Genomic DNA, 7,774 nt, shown 5'->3' on the forward strand with positions numbered 1-7,774 from the left:
CCGGTTATAATGAATTACACAATTGGTTGCCAGTTATACAGATTTCAGTGTTGGTGTTGGCATCTTGTCCTCCAATAAATCATGATTAGAGGAGACAAGACTGCACCCCAGTTCTATGCCACATACAGTTGATTTTAATATGTTACAGGATCTCCCCGGGAAGGTCAGAGTTTGGGATTTATCCGAAAGGAGAGAGATTTTCCAGCCGAAGAGAATAGTTTGAGTAAAAACACAATGGGAATTCACAAGGCTTGGAAAGGTGGCATTTTGAACCCTAGGGTAAAAGGTAGTCCTGAAACCGACAATTTTACTATTATTAGAAAGCGCAAGGTCCAGAACACGGTAAGGGAAAGTGTCTAGGATTTTCTTGCCACAGGGACGTTGCAACAGACACACTGCGATCTATTAGCGATGAATATAAACAGACTTACGGTTTTCGAAATAAGAGGTAAATATTACGCTGGTAACGAGACCGTTTGTTTTCTTCTGTGTCGGATTCTCGAAGATAAAAAGTTAAAAAGGAAAATAGAAAACTCTAGAACACAAAACCATACGAACGCTGGAGACACAATATGCAAATAACCACTTGGGGGCGCCAGAAAAAGTATCTTTCCCTTCCTTTAGTATAGCAGGCAACGGGAGACTACATCGGCTCGTTGGTCTAGGGGTATGATTCTCGCTTAGGGTGCGAGAGGTCCCGGGTTCAAATCCCGGACGAGCCCTCCTTTTTAAGAAACTTCCTTGATGAATTAAAAAGTTTCTGAATCTTAGAGCAATACACGTAATAAGTATATGTTGGTGCAAAACACGAAATCGAGGTTTTTTTTTTTTTTTTTTTTTTAACATTACACCCGATACCATGAAAAGACACCGTGAAAACGTAGAAGTTTGAAGACATTTTAACACTTTGGAAACGCTGTCCCTACCCCGGCCAGTTCCCGAGTCGCGCGCGTGGGCAAGGGACGCAGAGTTCCGTTCTCGGTTGCCCGCAGGTGTGGTTTAACCACGCCCCACCCCGCGCCCGTCCAGCCGCGGGCCGGGCGCTGGGCGTCGGCAGGTGGACGGCGCGCCCCTTCTCGCGGACCGACCAGTGCTCGGCGCCCTGCCCACGTGCGGCGGGGGTGTTGGGGGGACCAGGACTCTGCACCAGGCGCCTCTCTTTCCCAGCGCGCGTGCTGTAAGGGTACGGCGGTTCTCCCCCTTGCTCTCCGACGCACCGTGGCCATTTGGTACGAATAGATCCCATTCGAATTCTTGCTTCTTAAAATTGGGGGAATCAACATTCGAGCTCAAGGGACCAGAGCACTCTGTTTCATATAAGTGTGAGTAAGAAAAAAAGAATGAAAGTGTAAAGTGCGGGGGGAAAGAAAGAAAAGCCTGGGCTCGTCCGGGATTTGAACCCGGGACCTCTCGCACCCGAAGCGAGAATCATACCCCTAGACCAACGAGCCACTCTCGGCAGAGCCGTTCCCGGCGCCTCCCTTCAGCCTCGCCCCGCCTCTCGTCGCCTTTCCCGCCGACCCGACCTGCGACCTTTCTCCCACCGCCTGGACCGTGCACCCGCAGCGGTGGGCCTCGGAACCCCTCTCGCCTCAGCCAGACCACCCAGCGCCCGGGTCTACGCTGCACACGGCGGTAGCGGCGGGCGCGGAGGCCGCGGCTGGGAGGGTGCGGGGCCCCGCGGGGTGCCGGCCGCGCAGCGTCTCGCCGCCGTCAGTGCTCGCTGGCGCGAGGGGACCGTCGCGCCTGGCTCAGCCTCCCGTTCGTGCCCTCGGACGGCAGCCCGCTGCTGAAAGCAGGCGGGCGGAGCGGGCGCGGAAGAAACCCCGGAGGAGGGTTAGGAGCTAACTTTCCCAGGGCTGCTTATGGGATCTTGCAGGTACGGAGCTCGCAGGATGTTCGCCACGTCCCGCCCGTAGGCACTACGGGTCTCCCTTTGCAAAGGGAACGCAGGCCCCACACGCCAGGTAGCTCGCTCGGGGCGGTGGGCTAGAAAGGCTTCAGAAGGGGCGGCAGGTGGGACGGAGGCGGGAGGCGCCCAGACGGCTGCAGGGGCCTGGAGGACTTCCGGCCCGGGCGCCCCCTGCTGCGGGAGGGCGAGGCCTCGACTCGCCCCGCCCCCGGCGCCCCGCCCCCGGCGCCCGCCTCTTCCCAGGGCTGCGGAGGGCCAGGTTCAGGACCCCAAGCTTCCTTTGAGTCGGGGTTCATGGCAGCCGTTGCTCCGTAGCTGTCAGCTCTCCCGAGGGGTCAGTGTTCTTGCCCCTTCACCTTTTGGAAGCTCCCCGCTTCCCCCAGCTTCTCTGCTCTTCTCTCCCTTCCTCCTGAGGCCAGCGGGCTCTTGGGGTGTCTCTCAGTGACTGAAGGTCAGGGCCTGAGCTCACGCCCTTGGCGGGGGCGGAGGGACACAAGTGAAAAGCCCTCAAATCAGAGAGCAAAACTAAAAAACCTTTTTCATAACCGAATCTGGCCCCGTAGTGATCCCAGAGCCCTGCCCGAGGACGTGGTGGAGGAGGGCAGCCCGGCCAAGCCCTCTATTTGCTCTGATGGCCGGTCAGACTTTTAACGACACCCTCTCCTTGTCTGAGGTTATCCTCCTCCTCCTGAGCCGAGGTTTCAGAGCTTCGAACTCCTTCGTAGTTTGAGGACAGGTTCGGGGTGCGGTGGGTTCAGGGGTGACCGCGGGGCGGGAGGAGCTCTCAGCAGAGTCCTGAGTGATCCGCTTTGCCCTCTCCTTGAGACGGTGCCTTCGCTGGGCTCACTCTGCCCTGCCTGAGCTGGAGCCCCCTTCTGGGGCTCATTCCTTCCCCTCGCCAGGTGCCATGGGAGGTAAGGCTGGAGGCCTCTCCTGCCTCTGCCGGTGTCCGCTCTCAAGGTTATTGTTGAATTTCCCACGCTTGCTTTCTCATCCCTTAAGCTGTCTGCCGTGACTTCAGAGGGTTCCAGCGAGACAATGCAGCATGATCTCCTTCTTCTGTAAGGGACCCTAAGTGGTGTCCAACATTTCATCCATGTAAATGTGACTTGACTGACGCATCTGACCTTGTCCAGATTTCTAGGTGATTTCCTGAAGTGACATGGTCAAAGGAGGTGACCGTTTTTGTCCTTTGACGACTTCTCCGGCTCTTGAGGCAATTCCATGCCAATGAGCTTAGCTTGGCTGGTTAGCAAGTAAGGTGGAAACTGGCGTGGAAGAAGGGGACTGGTGGTTCTTGGAGAACTTTGAAACCTGTGCTTTCATGTTTTAATTTTACTTAAGGGATTTGGGGGCATCGAGGCTTTTTGAGAATGACGGTAACGTTAGAAGTCCGAAGGAAGAAAGATACCTTTGACTTGGGGTCAGATGCACGAGAGGAAGATGGGGAGATTAGAGAAGGTCCATTAAGAGATGGTTAGAATAACGCTGGGAGGATGTCAGCCTTGAAACTGTGAACGGCTTTAAACATCACTTAGGTTCCTATTTTATGATTAACGGTTGTGTGCCACTGAATTCGGACCCAATCTAGACCTCAGCGGTGCAGCGTTGGTTCTGCCATGATGCGGTTACTCTTTGGAAATGAGAATACAATTTAATCATACGGCTCCGCCATTCAGAGGGACCTTTCTGCTCACTCGGCCCCTGGGACTGGACTCTCGACTGGGTGCCGAGCCTTGTTTGCTGCCTGTGAGGTTAGGCACCAACTGCCAGATCTGCTTCACCACTGCAGGCCATGTCCTGATCCAAACAGAAACTTGAATCTGCTCACACATGCGTCTTTTTCCAGGCTCCAGTCCAATATCCCATAGTAGCTTCAGCTACTTTTTACTAAACACATCTCTGGGTTTCGATGTGGTTTCCCCTCGGTGACTCTTTTTCTGAGGTTTATCTCATGCCTTCCTCTGGATTTTGCAGTCCCTGGATCATCAGAAATGAATCTTTGGAGCTGCCTCGGCCTGAGCGTTTTCACTCCCAAGTTTTCACTTGATTTAAGCTTTGAGAGTGCACGAAGTCCTAGAGGGGATAGAAGTCCAAGGTCTAGATTGTGACAAGAACTGCCTTCTGCCAGAACACCATTTCCACCAGCGCCTCTTATTTTCCTTCTGTTTCATACACATTTGGTCTTGTTCTGGAAGTTAACTGGCTGGGGAGAAGAGGACAGAAGTGCACGGTTTCCATGGGCAAAAAGTGTGATTGTTCATGATAGTGTGTGACAAGGAAGAAAGACAGACAATTACATATCGTAAGATCTTAATTTTGTTACAACCAACAATTAAAACAAAACAAATATATATATGTGTGTGTGTATATATATATATATATATATATATATATATATACATATATATACACACATTTAAAAACTAGAAAAATCCATAAAATCTTAACACCAGTGATTTCTAAGTAGAGGAATTACAATTTTTTGCTTATTTTTCTTTTCCTCCACAAGTTGTTTAAAATAAAGATGTACTGCTTTTATAATGAAAAAAAATAAGGATAATGAGTATCTTGAAATCACAAAGGACACAGAGGGCTTAAAACTTTCTTTGTGCTTGGTGGAAGACAGGAGATACAGAATCAGAGGCAATGCAAAGCAGGTCCTTTGCTTTTTCATGCCAGCTGCTTCCAGAGGTGGTCAGTGAGTGACTGTCACCCCTGAGGGGCCAGGGGCAGCTGTGATGGGGACGTGCCCGGCACCATGCCGCACCTGCGGCTTCCTTAGATAGTCCGACAGGAGTGACCAGTGTTGGAAGTCCTATTATTTTGAGTACCAGCCATATATAATCATCCTAGAGTCTTGTTCTGAATGCTGGTACATTCCAGACAATTCCAGTACATTCCAGTACAATCCAGTCCACTCATTCTTTTAAAAAAGAGGCGGTTGAGAAGTGTGATAACTGACGTGACAGGTTTGCCTAAATTCAAGTACTTTCCTGAAATCTGTATGTAAAACTACACCATGAAGGGCCAGAGTCATTACTTACGGGAGTACCCAGGGGGGACCCTTGCTCATTTCGACCCCTTCCTTCTGCATCATGTGCCCCTCCTGGCATCTCCCTGGCAATGCCAGGACCAGGGTGTTGCAGCTCCCACAGAGAAGCCCACAACTTGCCAGGATTAGAAGGAATAAGAAGTCTTTTTGCTTCTGTTGTTGAGGGGGATGGTTTTGCCCTGGTGGCTCCCTTTTCACTGAGAAGCATGAAACATACTCGTCTCCTCCTCCTCCGTGGGGGTCTCAAAGAACCACGGTTTCCTGCCCCATTTGACCACAGTGGAGCCTCTCCAGAATTCCCACAGATTTGTGGGATTTGAGGGCAGAGCTGGAATAAACGTCTTCTCAGCAACCATAATCACTGGGGTTGGGACCTCACTGGACTGAGGGGGAACCTGGGTTACCCCAAGCAATATTGGGAGGTGAGAGAAGTGTCTCCTGCCCCTAGACTTTTCTATACCTTGCTCTTTTTTTCAACCCCATCTGGGGAGGATCTCAAAAACCAACTCAACCCAAGCTGGGATGACAAAGGAGACTTAAACTATTCCTTCTCTCAGGACATGCATTTTGATTGGGGAAGAAGACCGAAGCCAGTGGAATCAGGGGCTAATTATGACATTTCAGGCATCTGGTATCAGATAAGGGAGGTGTTGGGTAGCGATAGATGTTGAAAATAATCCTACTCCAGCTCTGAAATCAGTTCAATCATTCATTACTAAACAAATATTTATTGAGCACCTATAATGCATGAGGCACTATACACAATGAAGAACAATACAGACATCGTCTTTACCCTCATGAAGCTCCAGGTTAGCTCTGGACAAGCAATACATTATTCCATGAAATCATGAGACTCATTTTCACTGGTGGCTTATGAAAAGAAATTCCATTTTATTTGAGTAGCGCTTGCATTTTTCTCAGTGGTCTTGGTATCTTCAGAAGTCATCTGGTCACACATCATATAGAAGCATTCTATTCATACTATTTTTACCTGGTCCATAGAGCATCAAGTTGATTAAAACAAATTTAATTCTTTAGTAAACAATGGAATAGTAGTTTGGTGTATCTGGGATTTTCCCTGTTGGACGCATCTGGCGTGTGTGTGTGTGTGTGTGTGTGTGTGTTTGCCTACCCAGCATAATTCCCTTTGGTAACAGCACCCCATTTGAGCTCTGTTGTTCCCATTCACAGTCCTTGCAGATTGCACAGGATTGACCCTTAGCTCCTGGCAGGGGGTCAGGGTGGTGGTGTCATGTGACCCAGGCCTGGCCAATCTGAACTCTGCATCTCCTTGGTCACAGAGACTGGTTCAGCTAGGAACATGTGATCCACAGGGGCCTATAGAAAAACCTTTGCAGGATTCCGCCCCCCCCCCCCCCCCCCGTGTTATCGGAAAATAATCTGCTTTTTCCAATTGGTTTGCAGGCTGTGAAGAGCCTGGTTGGGAATATGGCCAACACAGAGGAAAGCAGAGGCCAAGAATGAGAGGTTTCTGATACTGAGTGTTGTATTTAGGCCTATCCATGGATTTGTATGTTACTCAGTATATAGGTAGAGAGAGAGAGAAAGGCAGGGGGAGAGAGGGAGAGAGAGGTTGACTCATATAGTTTTGTTTTTCATCAGCCAATTTTGGTTGGGCTTCTTTCATTAGCAACTGAAGGTCCTCATTCATTCAACTAAACTATTACACTCCCTAAAGTATTTAATCAAAAGAAGATGATGAGCCGATTGCCTGTCCACTAGTTTCTTCCTTTTATTGGACATATATTTATTGTCTAGTCTACTGATCACAGGCCCAAACCAACGTGGTTCAGGGTGACCTCAGTGAGGAGAGTGGAGGGCTCAGACCCCGGGGCTTCTTGTGGTCATCTGGTTATCTGGTTCCACATGCAACTGAAACAGTGTCACAGCCCCCTATTAAACACTGGCATATCCTTTCAAAGCATCCGGGGTTTTTTCCTTGCTCCGTTTCTGGAGAAAGGAAGGATACAGTTTAAAATTCAAGCTGGATGACAAAGGTACAGGAGGAGGGACTCTGCCCCCTTTCTTTAGCCTTGTAGCTGTGAAGAACCAGTGTTTTCTTTCAAGCCTATTAGGGAAGCCCGAAGGAAACACAATCTTCCTGGCCCGGTAAGGACCTGGAGCTACCTAAGACAGCCATAGATTCCTTTGATCCTCAACTTTGAGATCCCAGATCTGCAAATGCAACACATAATCAGAGTTGTTTCGGGAAAGGAGAGTGATAACCAGCTGGCCTAGCCTGTGGCAGGACCCGAGGTTCTGAGGTTCCTGCACTTGGTGAACTCCCTGCTGAGAGCCCCCATCACTAATAACAACCTCTGGGAATAGGGTCTCTGTTTTCTCACAAAAGAGATTCAGGAATGTGACTAATAGGGACCCAGGCAGACAGAAAGGTATTCTGACCCCATCACACCTGCTCCTTCAGTGTCACATTCCTGTCATTTTGTATTGCTCCTTACTCACCTGCTGCTGTAAGGTGTAGCCGCTCCAGACAAAAAATAGTTTCATCTTCACATCTACATCCCATGCTTTCTGTTCCAGTCCTTTTTCAAGTCAAGGAAAGTGGCAGATGTCCCCTTTATGTCACACATGCTCGTAATCATGCACACATTCACTAAACTCTGGTCTGAATATGCGTGCGTGTAGAAATAACCCAAAGACATATATAATCGTTTGCGGGGGGGGGGGGGTATACATCTCTGTTGATGATAGATAGATAGATGATTGGATGGACAGATACACATTATACAGACCTCAAATTAACTGAAACACACATCTCTCCAAAA

General features: G+C 49.6%; 2 non-coding genes across 2 annotated transcripts; one reads left to right on the forward strand and one right to left on the reverse strand.

Moving 5' to 3' along the window:
* The first annotated feature begins 650 nt into the window (after window positions 1-650).
* TRNAP-AGG (transfer RNA proline (anticodon AGG)) lies at window positions 651-722 on the forward strand. The gene has a single exon. It is a non-coding gene; the product is annotated as a tRNA-Pro (tRNA).
* Window positions 723-1,379: 657 nt separating this feature from the next.
* TRNAP-CGG (transfer RNA proline (anticodon CGG)) lies at window positions 1,380-1,451 on the reverse strand. Its single transcript has one exon. It is a non-coding gene; the product is annotated as a tRNA-Pro (tRNA).
* Window positions 1,452-7,774: the final 6,323 nt, after the last annotated feature.

This window comes from Acinonyx jubatus, chromosome E4, assembly GCF_027475565.1.
Source record: "Acinonyx jubatus isolate Ajub_Pintada_27869175 chromosome E4, VMU_Ajub_asm_v1.0, whole genome shotgun sequence".
Taxonomy (NCBI): Eukaryota; Metazoa; Chordata; class Mammalia; order Carnivora; family Felidae; genus Acinonyx; species Acinonyx jubatus.